This window comes from Geotrypetes seraphini, chromosome 2 (assembly GCF_902459505.1).
Source record: "Geotrypetes seraphini chromosome 2, aGeoSer1.1, whole genome shotgun sequence".
Taxonomy (NCBI): Eukaryota; Metazoa; Chordata; class Amphibia; order Gymnophiona; family Dermophiidae; genus Geotrypetes; species Geotrypetes seraphini.
In genome coordinates, this window is record NC_047085.1 from 85,161,969 (window position 1) to 85,180,458 (window position 18,490).

General features: G+C 44.6%; 1 long non-coding RNA gene across 1 annotated transcript; it reads right to left on the bottom strand.

The window, feature by feature from the left end:
- Positions 1-439: 439 nt before the first annotated feature.
- On the bottom strand, positions 440-13,078 carry LOC117355401. The gene is made up of 3 exons (XR_004538352.1): positions 13,030-13,078; positions 12,773-12,928; positions 440-579 (listed from the first exon to the last, which is right to left on the bottom strand). It is a non-coding gene; the product is annotated as an uncharacterized LOC117355401 (long non-coding RNA).
- Positions 13,079-18,490: the final 5,412 nt, after the last annotated feature.

Sequence of the window (18,490 nt, forward strand, 5' to 3'; positions counted from 1 at the left end):
CACCATAAATGCAGTGGTTAGAGTGGCTTATGGGCCTGGGTCCTCCTCTCTATGGTCCACTAGCCCACCCCCAGACTACTTAAGCCACTTCTGTGCAGCTCTACTAGGCTTTCCTATGCCAGGTGCTGATGTTCTGGAGGCAGGTATGCACGTTTTTATTCTGATTTTTATGGCACTGCTCTGTTGTCATGTCTGGGTAAATAAAAATACTCTACAAGTTAAAGAAGAATAAATAAAGTGCAAAGAGTGCTGTTAAAGTGCCAGTGATTATTAATAAAGTGCTCAGTCACCAACCGATATGTACAAAAAGTACTAATAAAAGCACAAGCGCCGGTTGTAAACAGAGACCATCATAGCACTGCCACCAAGTCCCTTAACCTTCCATACACAGATGTTTACAATCAGTGAAATAGAGTTTAAAAAATCACTTATCTTTTGATATAAATGAGGAAGGCAGTAGAATCTTATATGCTGTGCTTTTATAGAAATTCTCAATCTCCCTTAAAAACCCCTGGGTTCGAAACTCAAATGGCCTCCCTTCGACTCGAGTTTCACGTTAGCGTCGTCAGGAAGGAGGCACTGTGAAAATACAAATACAATAATAAAACAAAACTAAATAAACCTTTAAACACCCCGGTTAAAACATTTTATCAATCGCTTAAATAAACAAGACAATCTGATCACAGTTTCATGATTATAATTCATCTCAATGTTTAAGACTTACTTAGCTAGAGGAATGGAGGAAAAACCCATCCAGACAGGAGAAAAATGCAGACTGAGCAGCCATTTCAACAAACTTTATGAACTCTGAGAAGCTTACACTGAAACTGACATATCCAATCAGAGGAGTCTCATGTGGTCATGGATACAGAACCTACCCATATTTCACCGGCCAGGGACCAATCATAATTGGAACCATTCGATTTCCTCATTCAGACCTCGGGGACTCTAAGTTTGCCATTCAAAAATAAATCTAAATTCTTCAACTAGTAATCTATATGAACTATCACCTCCTCTGGACAAAAATATTTGTTTCAAAACAGTGTATTGAAAATCATTGATGGAATGCCCTTCCTCCACCCAATGGGACACTAAAGGACTAATGGGATGTTGGACAGATGTTCCCCAATACGTACTTTTACTTTTTGTTTAGTGTGCCCAATGTATAATTTTTCACATGGACAAATTGCACAATAAATGACTCCTATGGAGTTACAATTGGTATTAGTTCTTAAAAATAATTTTTTATTTTTAGAAGGAATTATTAGATGATACTTTGGCCATATTAAAGGACAATAAACACAGTGATTACAGGCTTTATGTGGAGATTTAAATTTAGTGTCCATCTTTACTCAATCATAATTGGATTTAAGCATTTCCCCAATGTACCTCCCGCATTCTTTGTACTTTATTTATTCTTCTTTATTTAACTTGTGGATATTTTTATTGACTATAGTTTAATACAAGTAATATATTAAATATCTCATTAATTTGAAAGGTCATGTCTGGGTACCCAATCCATTACAGGATTGGTCCCTCCTACATCCAAATGGTCTTGTTCTGGGTGTTTGGGACTTGGACAAAATTTTGGTCGAAAATGTGATAAAGATAGACGTCCTGGATTTCCCAATGGCCTGGATGTCCAAATAGGTGCGCTAACCATTTTAGCGCACACACCGGATTAGTGCATGCTATAGCGCACGCTAGCCAAAAAACTACCGCCTGCTCAAGAGGAGGCGGTAGCGGCTAGCACGCATGAGATTTTAGCGCACACTATTGCGCACGTTAAGGCCCTAGCATGCCTTCATAAAAGGAGCCCAAGGTGGTTTGCCTTTTTGATAATAGGCATTTTCTTACTGCCGACTTTGGATATCTAGCATCATATGTCCAATTTGGACTTAGACGTATGTTTTGAAAATGCCCTTCTTTGTGTACAAAGCAATTTTAGGCACACAGGTTTTAGCTGAATAAGTATGTGTGTCTGGAATTTTAACCCAGTTATATTTATGCAGTTTGAAGTCTATTTTAACCATAGAATATTTTTGAATATCAGCCCTACTGTCAGACCTACAGGTATCCTGATAGACTATGGGCACTATTGTAGAACTCTTTGGAGACCAAATTAGAGGACTGGGGATTAGAGCAAAGGAAGAAGAGAATCAAACTGATGGCCCAATTGTGCCTGTTACCATAGCCCACTTGGCACCCCTCACCCAGTTTCTGGTATGGCTCCATGGGGAGTGGAGTGCTAGCTTAATAGTGCAGTGGACCTGGGGAACTGAGTTCAAGTCCCACTGCAGCAACTTGTGACTCTGGGCAAATCACATAACACTCCATTGCCCATAGCTCAAAACTTAGATTGTAAGCATACTAGAGACAGAGAAATTAACTGGACATAATACATATAACCTCTTTTGCTTGTACCACAGGAAAGCAGTACTTTAAACCCATCACCCCCTCCCCTACTAGCACACCACAGAGTCACTATCCTCCACCATAGGGGAGTGGGAAAAGAGCTGCAGTTGCCTCAGTTAGCCTATCAGCCTGTATCATCAGAATGATCATGTGAAATATGCCTATCAGCCTGTATCATCAGAATGATCATGTGAAATATGCCTATCAGCATGTGAAATATGCCTATCAGCATGTATCATCAGAATGATCATGTGAAAATATGTTTATACAAAAGTAAGTAACAAAAATATATTTCAAAAGTGCAGTACGGTACAGTATGGGAGATGAATAACTTTTGTGCATGAAAGAGGAGCGGGACTTGGGTGTGATAGTATATAATAATCTAAAAGTGGCTAAACAGGTTGAAAATTAGAAATCCTCTGTGTTTATCCTACACTTTTTAAAAATTCCATCACTGTTTACCTCTTCATCACCCCTCTCGGGAGGGCATTCCAAGCATCAACCACCCTCTCGGTGAAAAAGAATTTCCTAACATTACTCCTAAGTCTACTACCCTGCACCTCAAAAATTTATGATCTTAAGGTGGCCAAACAAGTTGAAAAGATGATGGCGAAAGCTAGAAGGATGCTAGGGTGCATAGGGAGAGGTTTGGCCAGTAGGAAAATGGAGTTATTGATACCTCTGTATAAGACTCTGGTGCGATCTCATTTAGAATATTGTGTAGAATTCTGGAGACCACATCTTCAAAAAGATATAAAACAGGATGGAGTTGGTTTAGAGGAGGACTAGTATAATGGTCAGTGGTCTTCGTCATAAGGCGTATGGGGACAGACTTAAAGATATCAATATGTATACTTTGGAGGAAAGGTGGGATAGAGGAGATATGACAGAAACATTTAAATATCTATATGGCATAAATATGCATGTATCAATAATATCAATTGCAAGGAAACTCCAGAGTGAGAGGGCATAGAATGAGGTTAAGAGGTGATAGACTCAGGAGTAATCTAAGGAAATATTTTTTTACAGAAAGGGTGGTAGATGTGTGGAATAGTCTCCCGGTGGAGGTGGTGGAGACAAAGACTGTTTGAATTCAAGAAAGCCTGGGATAGGTACATGGGATCTCTTAGAGAGAGGAGGAAATAGTGGATGGGCAGACTGGATGGGCCATTTAACCTTTATCCGCCATCATATTTCTCTTTTTCTCTTGGTTCCTGTAGTATTAGGGCAAGAATAGCAAATGAGAGCAGGCAGTTCTATTTCCTATCCACTTGATGGCAGCATTGATTTTGTACAATTAATGAGTCTGAACTGGGAGACTTCTCTCTATTTTTAAATGTTGTGCCCTAGTGAATTATTTATTTATTTTTACTGAGTTTTTACTTTCTTTTCTTTTGGTCTTATGCTGGTGGACTTCAGTGAGATGAAGATAAAAGGTATGTCTGTAGAAATTGATGCAGAAAGGAAATTCTTTGTCACGGGGCAAAGATGCTCCTTTTTACCATCTCAGCTTTATCTGGATAGCTATCTGGTTAGCCGTCTTAACAAATGCTGGAACCCAGGTAAGTGCTGGCAGCCACTTTGCACCCAGGTATTCAGTGTCGGTCTCTGGGTATGGCTTGGTGTTGATTATCCAGGTCTAATAACAAAAATATGGTGGTTGGCATTTAGAAAATGGCGACAGTCACAGGCTTAATATTTTCCAGACTGTGTATTGTGCCTATCAACTCATTTTATGGATGTGTTTTCTTTTTTGGAACTTGCAAAAATGACAGCTCTACTCTTATCAGTTGTATTTGAAAAGGATTTTTGCATTCTCTATATTTGGGAAAAAAAATTTATTAAATAAGACCTTTGAAGCTACGCCCCCGAATCAAATTATCTCCCATTAATTCATACTAGAGTGGGAAAAATTGTTTTCCACTCTCTAACCCTCCCTCTACTTCCTTATTCTATTTTCTTCCTCTTTCTCTCCCTTCTCTTAGTATCTTCCCATCTTTCTTGTGGCCAAGGAGAACTGCGAAGATCTGCGAAGAAGTGCTGGTTGATCATAGCAGTGATGAGAAAGAGAAATGGAAGGGAAGGAGCATAACAGTTAGATGAGCAGTATGGGGACAAAAGATTAAAAAAAACAAAAACAAAAACAGGGCCAGAGGAATAAGAACAAAAAAATAAGACACAAAGAGGAAAGGAAGAAAGCGAAGTTACTTACCTGTAACGGGAGTTCTCCGTGGACAGCAGGATAAGTCAGCCACACTTTTGGTGACGTCATCTACGTCCCCAATTCGGATTTGCTCTCCTAGAGCTCAGGTGAGGCTTTGGGAGCCTCATCTGAGCATGTGCGGGTAGCCCTATATATACCTGTGCTGTCCCTCATTTAATCCAGTGATTTCCATAGCTTGAGTCTTATCGCAGTGTCACCCCTTAGGGGAGGAGGGAGGGTCAGTGTGGCTGACTTATCCTGCTGTCCACGGAGAACTCCCGTTACAGGTAAGTAACTTCGCTTTCTCCATGGACAAGCAGTATAAGTCAGCCCCACTTTTGGTGACTCTCCAGCTGCGGGGGGCAGAGGGTGTAAGAGGACGGGGTCCCCATCAGGGGATGGTCCCCTCTGCATCTCCGCTACCTTGCTGCGGTAGGGTGAGGCTGCATAACAGTCAGGTGAGGGACAGAGATAAAACCCCAATTACTGAGACCAGTCAGAGGTTATGTGTTGTAAACAATAGGAACTTTATTTTGGTCCTCAGAACTGGACCAACACTTTCTTTCTTACCAACATGGTAGAGTATGTATCTCAATAACAGATGCGATTATAACAAGTAACTGTGCAAATTTGTGCTAACATGTGCAAACAGTGCGACTTGTGCTAACATGTGCCAATAGTGCAAGTTGTGCTAACCTGTGCAAACAGTGCAAATTGTGCCAACATGGCAGAAAGTAATCTGCTGACAGTTTGTTCTATCTGATTTGGCTAATAGTCCTGATCGGCTAGTTCAGGTGTTGGTGCCCTTTGCTGTGTCTGTTTTGGTCACCAATCGTAATATGTTCAGGCCAAAGTCATTGGAGGTCTGCATTGGGCGATCCAGACAATAGTGTCTGGTGAAGGTGTGTGGGGTAGACCATGTGGCTGCTCTGCAAATGTCCTGGAGTGGCGTGTTGCTGAGGTTTGCCAATGTGGCGGCCATGGCTCTTAGTTGGTGTGCTGTGGCCTCTCCTTCAAGGGATGCTCCCTCCTGCTCGTAGCAGAAGGCGATGCAGTTTGAGATCCAGTTGGAAATAGTGCGTTTTCCCACTGGTGATCCCGGTTTGTTGGGATCAAAGGAGACGAATAGTTGTGCTGCTTTCCGCCAGGGTAGTGTTTGTTGAATGTATAGGCGGAGTGCACGGGTACAGTCCAAAGTGTGTAGGAGTTGTTCTGTGCTGTTGTTATGTGGTCCCGGGTAGAAGGAAGGAAGTACTATTGCTTGGTTTATGTGGAAAGGTGAGACTACCTTTGGTAGGAACTTTGGGTGAGTTCTCAGTACTGCATGATCATGAAGGATCTGTGTGTATGGTGGGTATGTCACCAGTGCCTGTAGCTCGCTAATGCGTCTTGCTGATGTGATGGCGATGAGGAAAACTACTTTCCAGGTGAGGAATTTGATTGGCGCCTCCTCCAAAGGCTCGAAGGGGTGCCCTGTTAGTCTGTGTAGGATGATGCCCAGGTCCCACGCGGGTGGCGGGCGGCGGACCGGGGGGTGCAGGTTTGTAAGCCCTTTCATGAACTTGGACACTAGCGGGTGTGTGGCTAGGGTCCTGTCCTCAATGCGGCTGTGGAACGCTGATATAGCGCTCAGGTGGACCCGTATGGAGGATGTTCTGAGGCCCTTCTTGGATAGGTTAAGTAGGTGTTGGAGTACAGTTGGGACCTGGCAGTTCAGTGGGTCTTCTCCTTTCGAAATACACCATATGTGGAATCTTTTCCACTTGAGCCTGTATGATTTTCTAGTGGACGGGCGTCTGGCTGCTAGTAGTACCTCAGTCACCCCTGTTGACATGTGGAAAGGGTCCAGGATTAGCCTTTCAACATCCATGCTGTAAGTGCTAGGGTTTTCAGACTGGGATGCAGTGTTTGTCCCTGGTCCTGGGTGATCAGGTCCGGTCGCAGTGGTAGGCTGATCGGCGGCTGTGTCGACAGCCGATGTAGGAAGGGGAACCACACTTGTCTCGGCCAGTAGGGCGCGATGAAGATCACTGAGGCTTCCTCTTGTCTGATCTTCTGGAGCGCTCTGTGGATAAGTGGTATGGGGGGAAAAGCGTAGAGTAGGTGTTTTCCCCAATGTATGGCAAAAGCGTCCCTGGTTTGGCTGTATTGTGCTGGTCTTTTGGAGCAGAATTGTGTGCACTTTTTGTTGTCCTCCGTTGCAAAGAGGTCTCTTGTTGGGAGGCCCCACTTGTGGAAGAGTTCCTGGATTACTTCCGGGTGGAGGGACCATTCGTGGGGGTCCAGCTTTCTGCTGAGGCTGTCCGCCAGGGCGTTGTTCTGGCCCGGGAGGTAGGTGGCCTGGATGAGGGTGTTGATTGCTAAAGCGAATGTCCAGATTTTGTGGGCCTCTCTGCAGAGGGTGAGTGAGCCCGTGCCTCCCTGCTTGTTGATATAGAACATTGCCACCTGGTTGTCTGTCTGAATCAGTAAGGTCTTGTTGGAGATCCAGGGGGCAAAGGCTTGTAGGGCATTCCCAATTGCCCTGAGTTCTAGCAGGTTGATGTGTTGTTGTTTTTTTCGGATGGGGACCAGGGGCCCTTGGTTCTCAGGTGGAGGAGATGGGCTCCCCACCCCTGCTTTGAGGCATCTGTGGTGAGTGTCAATTGGAGTTGTGGCTGCTGGAAGAGTCTGCCCTTGAACAAATTCTGCTGCTGTGTCCACCACTCGAGGCCGTTGCAGATTTTCTGGTCCATTATGACTCTGTGTGACAGAGGTTGTGTGTGTTGGTTCCAATTTTTTCTGAGGAACCATTGCAGGGGTCGCATGTGGAGCTTGGCAAGAGGGACGACGTGTATGGTGGCAGCTTGATGGCCCAGGAGACGTAGTATCGTTCTGGCTGTGACTGTACGTGTCTCCGACATATTCTGAGTTAGTTTTTGTATTGCTGTTCCCCTTGAGTGGGGTAGGAAGGCTGCGTTCTGGGGTGTGCAAATTCTTGCCCCTATAAACTCTATTGATTGTGTTGGTTGTATTATGGATTTTTTGATGTTTACGAGGAAGCCCAGGGATTGCAGGAGTGACATCGTTGTCTTTACCGCTGTTGCTGTTGCCTGGGCCGATGGACCCGCCAGTAGCCAGTCGTCCAGGTAGGGGAACACGCATATGGCGCTCTTGCGGAGGTGGGCCGCTGCTACGGCGACACATTTTGTAAAGACTCTCGGTGCAGATGAGAGTCCGAAGGGCAGGACCCGGTATTGGAAGTGTTGGTTTAGGGTTCTGAATCGTAGAAATTTTCTTTGGGAGTGATGCATGGGGATGTGGGAATATGCATCTTGAAGGTCCAGAGAGGCCAGCCAGTCGTCTTTTTGAATTAGTGGTAGGATTGTCCCTAGGGAGTGCATCCGAAATTTTTCTCTGACTACGTGCTCGTTCAGGCCTCGTAGGTCTAGGATGGGTCTGAACCCTCCCGTCTTCTTGGGGATGAGAAAATAACGGGAATAGAATCCCTGGTTGTGCTGTGACCTGGGTACTGGCTCTATTGCTCTCGCTTGGAGGAGAGCTTTTATTTCTCTGGAGATGAGTTCTGGCTGCGGTTCCCTGTAGTTTCTTTTTGGTGGGTTGGGTGGTGGGTGGGTGCGGAATCTGATGCGGTATCCCTTTTTTATGATTCGTAGCACCCATTTGTCTGTGGTTATTCTCTCCCAGGCCTTGTGGAAAAGGGAGAGGCGGCCCCCTACTGGGGTGGGGGGCGATGTTGATGAGTCAAAAACTGGGCCCCGCTTTCGTGCCGGTGGAAGTGGCTGGCTTGTGTTGTTTTCGTTCCCTCTGGCGCTGCCTTTGCTGGTAAGGGGCGCTGGGTTGATGTGCTTTCTGTCTGTGTGGTGGCCATCTGGTCTGGCTGTCATACCGCCTTCCATTGGTGTTCTGTCGGCGATACTGGTTGATGTGCCGTCTTATAGTTGCGGCTTTTACCAGGCCATCTGAGGAGAGGGTTTGGAGAGTAGTGCAATGTTCCTTCATTTTGTCCACTGCTTCCGTCACTTTGTCTCCGAATAAGTTCTCCCCTGAGCATGGCGCGTCTGCAATACGCTCATGGGTGTCCTCTCGGAGTCCCGAGGCTCGTAGCCATGCCAGGCGTCTGGCTGCTATGGCTACCCCAGCTGTGCGGGTCGAGGTTTCGAATGCGTCGAAGGTCGCTCTTATCATATGTTTACCGCATTCTTCCATGTCCTGCAGTATGGGAGCTATGCAGGCTTTTTCCTCCGGGTGTAGAGTGTCCAGGGTTTCCTCTACTCTCCTCCGGAGGGCATCGTTATACAGGGTCAGGTGGAATAAGTGGGTATCAATTTTTGCATTGAGCATGGAGCCATGGTAGACCTTTTTAGCAGTGGAATCCAGGGTCCTGTATTCCTTGCCCGGGGGATCGTTGGCATGAGGGCGGTTGCTTTTCGCTTTTTTGAGTGCAGATTCTACTATGATCGAATGATGAGGGAGCTGTGGTTTGTCAAAGCCTGGTGCCTCACTGATCTGGTATTTTTGGTCCAGTTTTTTGGACACAGCGGTGCCTGACATTGGGGTCTTCCAGATCTCGTCCCGGCGATCTAGTAGCAACTTGTGGGCTGGTAGTATCGCTGTGGTCTTTTGCACTTGCAGGTATTTTAGCAGTCCCGGCACTTCGTTTGTCGCCTCTCGCTCCGGTATTGGAGCAAGTGCTAGGCGCGTGGCCACCTTCTGGAGGAACTTGGGGTAGGTGAGGTCTTCTGCGGGAGTGTCTGATTGTGCTGTCCCATTTGCAGGCTCAGTGTCTGGAGTCTCCCCCAATGCTGATGCATGTGGGCTGCTTTTTGTTGAGGCGTAGCTTGGCTGGTAGTGCTCACTCTGGTCCGAGGCGTAGCCGCCTGTGGTCGGTGAGTGGGATGCCGCTGTCTGTGCTCCATGCCTCCCTGCCGGTGATGGTTGCCGCACCTGGTCTGCATTTTGTGAGATGAATCTGCTGAGTAGATTAAGTAGTTGTTGGTGGTCCATGGTGGCGGCTGGTTGGTCGGGGGCACTGGCGCTGTATTGGCGGGACCTGCCCCTGCTCCTGGCTCCGTGGTGGTGTCTGTGCCGCCTCGGCGGGACTGAAGAGGCAGAGGAGGGGGAGGTGGAGGAAGAAAATGAAGTTGTCCTGTGTCGCTTCCTTCTTTTTCCCTGTTTGCAGCTGGTTTGCTGGGCAGAGTCAGTGTTCATGCTTGAAAAAGCACTGTCTTTAGGCTGTGCAGCTTTTAGGTGTAGCTGTGCCTTTAAGGGGGCGGATCCCGACGTGCTGACGTCATCGGGATCTGGAATCGGAGCAGAGAGTGATTCTGGGCTGGAGGCAACATGGCGCCGTGCTGCATCGAAGCATGGCACTGTCGGCGCACTGGGGCAAGCAGGCGGAGGGGATAGGAGACCCTCGGCCGTTTTTGCCATTGTTTGTGCCTCTGCATTCGACCCGGGCCCTGGAGCAGCCGACGGGGAATGTCTCATGAGGCCAGAGAGTTTCAAAAGCAGCCTGCTCTGCTGTCCCTGTGTTTCTTTAGTTAGCAGGTAAGCAGGGTTTTCTGTAGCTGCCGATTGGGCTCCCCGGGGGGCTTTTTCAGCGTCGGGTGTGCCGATGGTGTCTTCCCTGCTGCTGGTGGGGATTTTTTTCCCTTTCTGCTTGTCTTCCCCCGGGTTCTGAAGCGTGTGCAGGCGATTTTTGCGGGCTCTCGGGGACATCTTGAGGCACTGAGGGCAGGCGGCCATGAGGTGAGCCTCTCCTAGGCATCGGACACACACCTCGTGGGGGTCTGTGGAGCTCATTTTTCTCTTGCAGGTCGGGCACTTCTTGAATCCCGGTTTTGCATTTTTTCCTGATTCCATTCCGTTTCTTCTGGTTTCTTTGTTCTGTTTTTCGTTTTGTTTTTTTTTTGTTTTTGTTTTTTTTTTGGAGAGCTGTGATCCGGCCGTTGGAGGGCGGATGAACTAAACTGGATTAAATGAGGGACAGCACAGGTATATATAGGGCTACCCGCACATGCTCAGATGAGGCTCCCAAAGCCTCACCTGAGCTCTAGGAGAGCAAATCCGAATTGGGGACGTAGATGACGTCACCAAAAGTGGGGCTGACTTATACTGCTTGTCCATGGAGAATAAGAGAACTGTAAGAGAAGTGTGAGAAGGAAGAAAAGGGGAAGAGAGAGGGTAGAAAAAGAAGGGAGATGGGAGTGGAAAAGAAAAGGAAGAAATAAGAGTAATAAAAATGAGGAACATAGAGGGAGATGGGGCAGAAGGCAACAGTGAGAAAGATGAAAAGGATGACAATGGAAAAGGATGGGGAAAAGGTGAGAAGGAGATAGAAAGGCCTGCACAAGTTGAGTTGGTGAGTGGAAAACTCACCAACAGCCTGACGGGTTGAAAGAAGAGAAGTCTAAGAGAAATGTAAGACAGAGATGGAAGAATTAGTTTGGGGAACAGAAATAAACTTCATGGGTTTTAGCTGAACTAATAAGATAGCTTTATTCAGACCTGTCTTTAGAAATATTCTCTTTTTTAATATATCTTTATTAATTTTCAGATCAAATACAAAGTGCAAACAATATACAATCAAACAATACATTAAATAGCACTTATAACCAAACAAATATTAATACAAAGTAGATTCCCCCCTCCCTCCCTCTCCGGATGTGTGTGAAAATCAACTAGGAATTAAAGGTTTATTCAATTAATCAATTTTAGCAAATGCCGCTAATGGACTCGTGTTTCTTTAAATTTTTTATTCTGTCCCAATTGCTCAGCATTCATTTTTTCATATCTATAACGTTGACAAAGAGTTTCCCACCAAAAATTAACATTCAATCTGTCCCAGTTCTTCCAATTTCTCGTTATTAACTGAATGGCCACTGCCGTTATAATAAGAACTCAGTTTTTTTTCTCATCAATTGGACTCTTATGTTTCAATAAAGCACGAAATAAAACAATGTCATAAGACAGTGGAATAGAAGCCTCCAGTATCCTGTTAATTTTACCCCATATTGATTTCCAGAAATTGAGTATCAAGGGACAGTAAAACAACAAGTGATCCAGTGTTCCTACCTCAAGATGACAGTGCCAGCATCTATTAGACTTTGAACTATCCAACTTTTGTAAATGAACTGGGGTCCAAAAAATTCTATATAACAAAAAAACCCATTTGTCTCATAGATGCTGACGCTGTACATCGTATTCTCCAAGTCCAAATCCGTGGCCATTGTGCAGCAGAAATATGCTGCTTTGTTTCAATGCTCCAAATGTCTTTTAGGCTCGTTTTCATTTTTTTTTGTCAAATATTCAGATATTAGTTTGTACCACTTGGCGGCCTGATGCCCTTGCAGATCTGTCTGGAAGCATAGGCCCAGCATAGACCTGTTTCAACTGCAACCATTTATACCCCTGAGATTTTGAAATGCCAAATGATTGTTGCAATTGTAATAAATTTACCATTTTCCCATTCTGAATTACATTATCTAGAGCAGTGGTTCCCAACCCTGTCCTGGAGGAACACCAGGCCAATTGGGTTTTCAGGCTAGCCCTAATGAATATGCATGAAGCAAATTTGCATGCCTATCACTTCCATCATATGCAAATCTCTCTCATGCATATTCATTAGGGCTAGCCTGAAAACCCGATTGGCCTGGTGTTCCTCCAGGACAGGGTTGGGAATCACTGATCTAGAGTACATATGCATGCCTGCAACCGATGCTTCCAGAGGATGTTAGACTTGCTGATTTAGTTTAGTTTAGTTCAATATTTTGGAGTTTAACCATAGGGATTGATACATGGATTGTTGTTATGAGTTAAAGTATTCATAAATTTTAATGTATTCCAGGTGGAAAGAAGAATACTATTGTCCTTGTATATTCAAGGAAGCTTGATACTCAAAATATGGCTAAGACATAATGGGGAATAATTAATTGCCCCAAGTGCACTAAACTGTAAACAGATATGAACTAATGTGCACACAGGTGATTATAATACACACTTTCTAACACTTCTCAGTGCTCAGAGAACCGTTTTTAACTTATGAGACCGCTAGGTGAGCAAAATGTTTTTAGCCCACTACTGGTACAGCTCAATTCTCAATCATTGCACTGGTACCTGTAGTATCTATCTATAAGCATAATATTCTCTCACTTTTTTGATCTTTGTAAAACACTTTTTGTCTTTTTAAATGCTCAACTTCAAAACAGACTTAGCTTTTAATGCAGGGGTTCAACGGGTTCTGACGTGTTTCACCATGCTGCCTTAGAGAACCCGCATCAACTCGAACTTAATTCTGCCCCACCATGTCTGCAAAACATAAAAACAATACAAACAGTATACCCAATGTTCCAACTAATTTATCTCTACTACTCTTATATAAAATTCTAGCACACGCTGACACACAGTACCTGTTTTTACTTCAACCACTCTTGCTAAGACACTGACCCTACAAACTCCACCCCTTTTATATAACATCCACCCAATCAGGATATGACCCATCTAAACTCTACCTCCTGCCCTCCTGATAGGTCAATGCTCCTCACAGAATGTCAATCACAAACATTGAAAGTAATTTTAAAGAAAAAACCACAAACCTGGACCACCCTGGTTAAATCATGATCCCAAGAAAGTTTGGCCAGCTTAAGATCATAAATTGAGGTAGAGGGACTTAGGAGTAATGCTAGGAAATTATTTTTCACGGAAAGGGTGGTTGAAGCCTGGAAAACCCTCCCAAGGGAGGTAGTGGAGAGAAAAATAGTAATGGAACTCAAAACAGCATGAGATAAACACAAAGGATGTCTAATTAGAAAATTAATGGTATAAATTGAAGAACTAAGGCATGTACTGGGCAGACTTGCTCAGTCTGTGTTATGTACATGGTGATTCAGTATAGGATGGGCTGGGGAGGGCATCGATAGGAACTCCAATAACTTGCTCCAGGACATTGCTGGGCAAACTTTAAGATGTGTTTCCCGCAGATGACAACATGGTTGGATAGGTTGGAGTGAGCTTCGATGGCAACTCCAGTAGATAGAACCTAAGGACAGAACCGGGTGGACTTTATGGTCTATGGCTGAGAATTATCAAAGAAAAACCCACCAATTTAATTTAATCATGAATTTATAATGTGTATAATAGAGAAGGACATGGGGACAAATTTGTTCCTGTCCTCGCGGGAACTCAATTTCCCGTCTCATCCCTGCAAGTTATGTCCCTGTCCCTGTCCCTGCCCCATTCCTGCAAGCTAGGTCTCCATCTACACAAGCCTCACTTTAAAATCATAAGTGTTCGAGGCTTGTACAGTTACGACAGAGCTTGCAGGAATGGGTCAGGGACAGCGACAAAACTCGCGGGGATGGGACGGGGAAATTGAGTTACTGCGGGGATGGGGATAAATTTGTCCCCGTGTCACTCTCTAGTGTGTAACTAATGGACAGACTGGATGGACCATTCAGGTCTTTATCTGCTGTCATTTACTATGTTACTGTGTTACAATCTCCTTCACTAATGTTAAAAGCCCTTCCCAAGTCATTACAGACTGTACAGGACTTGCTTTCACCCCTCTCGGCTATCTCTGTTGGCAGTGCAAACATTCCCTCCTTACCTTGGCAAGAGCCAGAAAGGCGGAGAGTAAGAGGAGCAGGGCTGCCTATAGACAAGATATAGAATATCTGTCTGGCACTGCTGCTGCTGTAAATGCTATCACAGATACCCAGCTCTGGTGGAAAGTGGGTGCTGAACTAGATTATGAAGACAATTTTCAGAAGATGTTTTTCATTTGACATTTAAGCTTTATTTGATATAACGCAAATAATAAAAAAGATCTATATAGTTTATAGAGTCTAGTAAATAAATAGAAGGGGAATAGAAAGAAGGACACATAAGGTTACCTGTTATACAATCAAAATTAAGGTAAATAAAATAGAGAATAGACATAAGGAGTCAAAATTAATATTATTAATATAAGTTAAGGTAGGACGGGAGTGAAAAATGACAACATAGCTGCAACTGCTAATCAACTTCAGAGGATCTGTGTTAGAACAGGCAAAACCTGGGGAAAATAGTAAATTTTGAGCTGTAAATTTATTACCGTACTACTCTTACAACTTTTTTTTTTCAAACATCCTGGCAGGTTTATTTTGTAGCCTTTCCCACCCTCTCCAACCCTACACTGGTGCTGTGGTGTAAACAAAAAAGACTTTTCCTTTCTGTTAGGTCCTAACTCGTGCTCGCTGTCTAACACCAGCTCTAGCAGGATACACATTTCAAATCTGACATATTGTAATCACAAAATAGAAAATAAAATTATTTTTTTCTACCTTCCACTGCCATATCCAATATTTGTTTCTTTCCCATTGTCTACCATCTCTCTCCCTCCCTGCCTTGTGCCCTGGGTCTCTATTCCCCTCCATGCAGCATATTTCCCTTCCTCTCCTCCATTATCATGTGCAACATTTCTTTCTCTTTCCCCAAACACCATCTCTCCCTACCCCCCACCCTATGTCCAACATTTCTCCCTCTCTCTTCTCTATGCATGTTTCCCTCCCCTCCACCATATGCAGGATTTCTCCCTCTAACCCTATCTACCTCTTTGTTTAATCTCTCCCTTCCTCTCCTCCACCCCAACAATTCTTCTCTTTCCCCCATATGCAGCATCTTTCCTCCCCTTCCATCCCCTTGAGCAACAGTTTCTTCCCCTCCTACCCATCCCCTTGCAGCAACTTTCTGCGTGCTGAAATTTCAATTTTGGTGGTTTCTGCATGTTCCCCTATGTTCTCTCTCCTATAAAATCCTAATGTTGCTAGTTTTTCACTTTGTGCAAGTTTTTTGGCACCAAAATCTGACGGTGACCATCTTGGATTTTTTTAATGATCTTTTTTAAAAGCTCCCTGCAGCTCAAAATCATTTCTTTTTGCCTCAAAACTTGTTGGGGTGGAGTCCTTGGGCTCTTTTATCACTAATCCATACTAGGATAGCGCAGATAGTATAGTGGAGTCAAAGTTGGACTTCTATAATTCTTTGATGATGGGTATTGCAAAATATAAAATCAAGGCACTACAGATAGTGCATAACACTGCAGCAAGAATGATTACAGGGGTAGATTGGAATGATCATATTACACCAGTACTGAAAAAGCCTGCACTGATTGCTAATTCAAGCAAGGATTGAGTATAAAGTTTTGATGATTGAACACCAGGCACTTTACTTAAAGCTGATGTTGAAACAGTATACACCTCTTAGATCATTAAGGTCATAGTCTGCAATGAGGTTATCGATTGATGCACTTGGTGAGATTCACTATAAGAAGACACAAACAACAGCCATTTCTGTGGCAGGTCCACATTTGTGGAATGTATTGCCAGGATGTTTGAGATTGTATACAATAAGATGTCTTAAAACTTATAAAAGCTTCTCGTATTAACTATTGGTGTTAAGACTATTTAATAGTTTGCTTTACACAAACTTTTATTAATCGTATGCTGTTTTTTTAGCAGATCTGCTGTGGGTTGGAGAAATTGGAAGAGAAAATGTTGTTGTTATAATATGCCTGAGTATATTTGATTATGTATGTTTTTATTGTAATCCACTTAGGCGTGAAGCAGAGAAATAAATAAAAATTCGGCGCCTCTGGAGCGTCTGAGCATCACGTGCCACACTAAACGGGAAGGTGAGGCAGGAGCTTTGGGCTTAGCCTCTCCTGGGCATTCTTGGCCTGAGAAATGGGAGGCTAGCCTGCTGAAGTGAGCATTTCTTTTCTTGGGTCCCGAAAACAGTGACTGTCCCACACGAAAAAATGCAGAATCCGCTGAGCCCAAGAAACGCAAATTAGTCATGTCAGGGTGACTCTTCGCTCCCTGGGTAGGCTTTCTCCTTGGAATTCATTAATTTAATGTGGAAGCCTTTCAGGAGAGCCATTCTCCCAAAGCGCAGACCTCAGAAGGTTTTGGCCTCGCAGTCTCACGCTGCCTTTAGGAGACTTGTTTGCAGGAGATACAGATGAAGATGATGATATGTCTTTCACTGTGCTGTCACTGACCATGCCATCACTCCTATATCAGGGGGAGGCTGGTCCACAGGCTGGGGCTCTGGAACCTATTGTGGCATTGGATCCTGGGGATGATCCCATGGTCCTGCACTTATTTAAGACCTCGAACCTGCCAGATCTCATTTCGGAGTCTTTACATGAACTAAATTTGAACTCCTAGCCAGCTCCTGCTACTTCCTACTCCCTTATGAGTGGAGTGAAGGTTCAGTCTGCAACATTTCTATGGCATCCAGACATTAATGTTTTGGTAACAGAGCAGTGGGACTCTCCTGAGGGTCTCTCATGGTAGCAAGAGCCATGTCTCACCTGTATTCTGTCTAGAAAAAACTAGGAAGGCAACCAAGTCACATCAAGGTCTGTGAGGGGGAAGCTCAAAGTGCCTGACTTGGCTCACAACTTGCAAACCAAATATAGTGTAATATGTCAAAGAACATGTCACATTATATGATGTTGTAGGGCGCTCTCAGTGTGAACCCTCAGTGATAGGAGCACAGCTCCGACACTTCACTTCTGGGCCAAGGCCATAAGCCTCCACCCGCACACCATCATCGAGCGCCCTGTGTGTGCAGAAATCAAACCAATCAACAATCAAAGTGAGTAAATGAAACTCAACACAAGCAACCTGAGCGACCCCCACACAAACCCTGCCAGCCAAACCCCCTCAAAAAACTCACGCAAAATCACAAACAAAATCAAAAACCATACCAAAAAGTGAAAAACATGTCCAAAAGAAACAATACTTATCCAAAACTGTCACACAAACGGAAAAAACCGCGCCAGGAGGAGAGGTTCAACCGCGCTGGTTTCGGGAGGAGCCCTTCTTCAGGAACCTGGCCTCCAACAGAACACAAGCAGAGAGGAAGGCTGGAGGGCGGGGTGCCCGGGAGGGAGAGCACACCGGCTAAAACAGATCCACAGGTGACATCATACACGAACCAACCAATCATACAGTGCCAGCACTCAACACAATCAGCACCACAGAAAAGAGAAGGAGAAGAGGGAGGGAAAAGGGGAGGGAAAAAGAAACACCCACCAATAAGAGCACCGCAATCAAAAAGAGTCCCCACCCCCCCCACACACACGCAAGCACACCACACACTGCATCCAAAATCCACTATCCAAAGGGAGCCAAAAACCCTATTAAACAATGGTATTCCATTCCACACTTTCGTTAAGGCCATTCGGCTGAACAGATTGTAATTGAACTTGTAACTGGTCTGGATGATGTCCAGAACCCAACGTATTACCTGTATTCTGTGGCACTAGAGTGCCAGCAGCTGTTTGCTCAGCCTAAAATGGATTCTTTGGTGGCACAGGTTGCAGAGCACACTTCCCTGCTGAGTGAGGGAGGTTGTATGCAGGACCACCGTGTTGTATTTCTCAAGAGACTTTTCAAGGCGTTGACTTTGGGAATCAAAGCAGCCTTAGTGGCATCCTTTGTTACATGTGCCTGCCTTTCCAGGCTATGTACTTTGGAATGTGAAGGGGATGGGCCTGTTCCTCATCTCCTTTTATCTGGGGTGGATTACGTGACTAATCCTCCATATGACATCATTCGTGTCATGGGTAAGACATCAGCTTATTCTATTTCTGCTCATAGAATGTTCTGGATCAGACAATGGGCTGGAGATTCCACCTTTAAAGCTACTCTCAGCAGACTTCCTTTTAAAGGACAGTTGTTATTTGGTAAAGGACTGGATGATCTCATGAACTGTGTGATGGACCGTCATCTCAAGTCTTTGCCCGACAGCTGACCCAGAACCTATAGGCACTCTAATTTTCATGGCTTTCAGTGGTCTCAACAATATTCCAGTTCCATATCC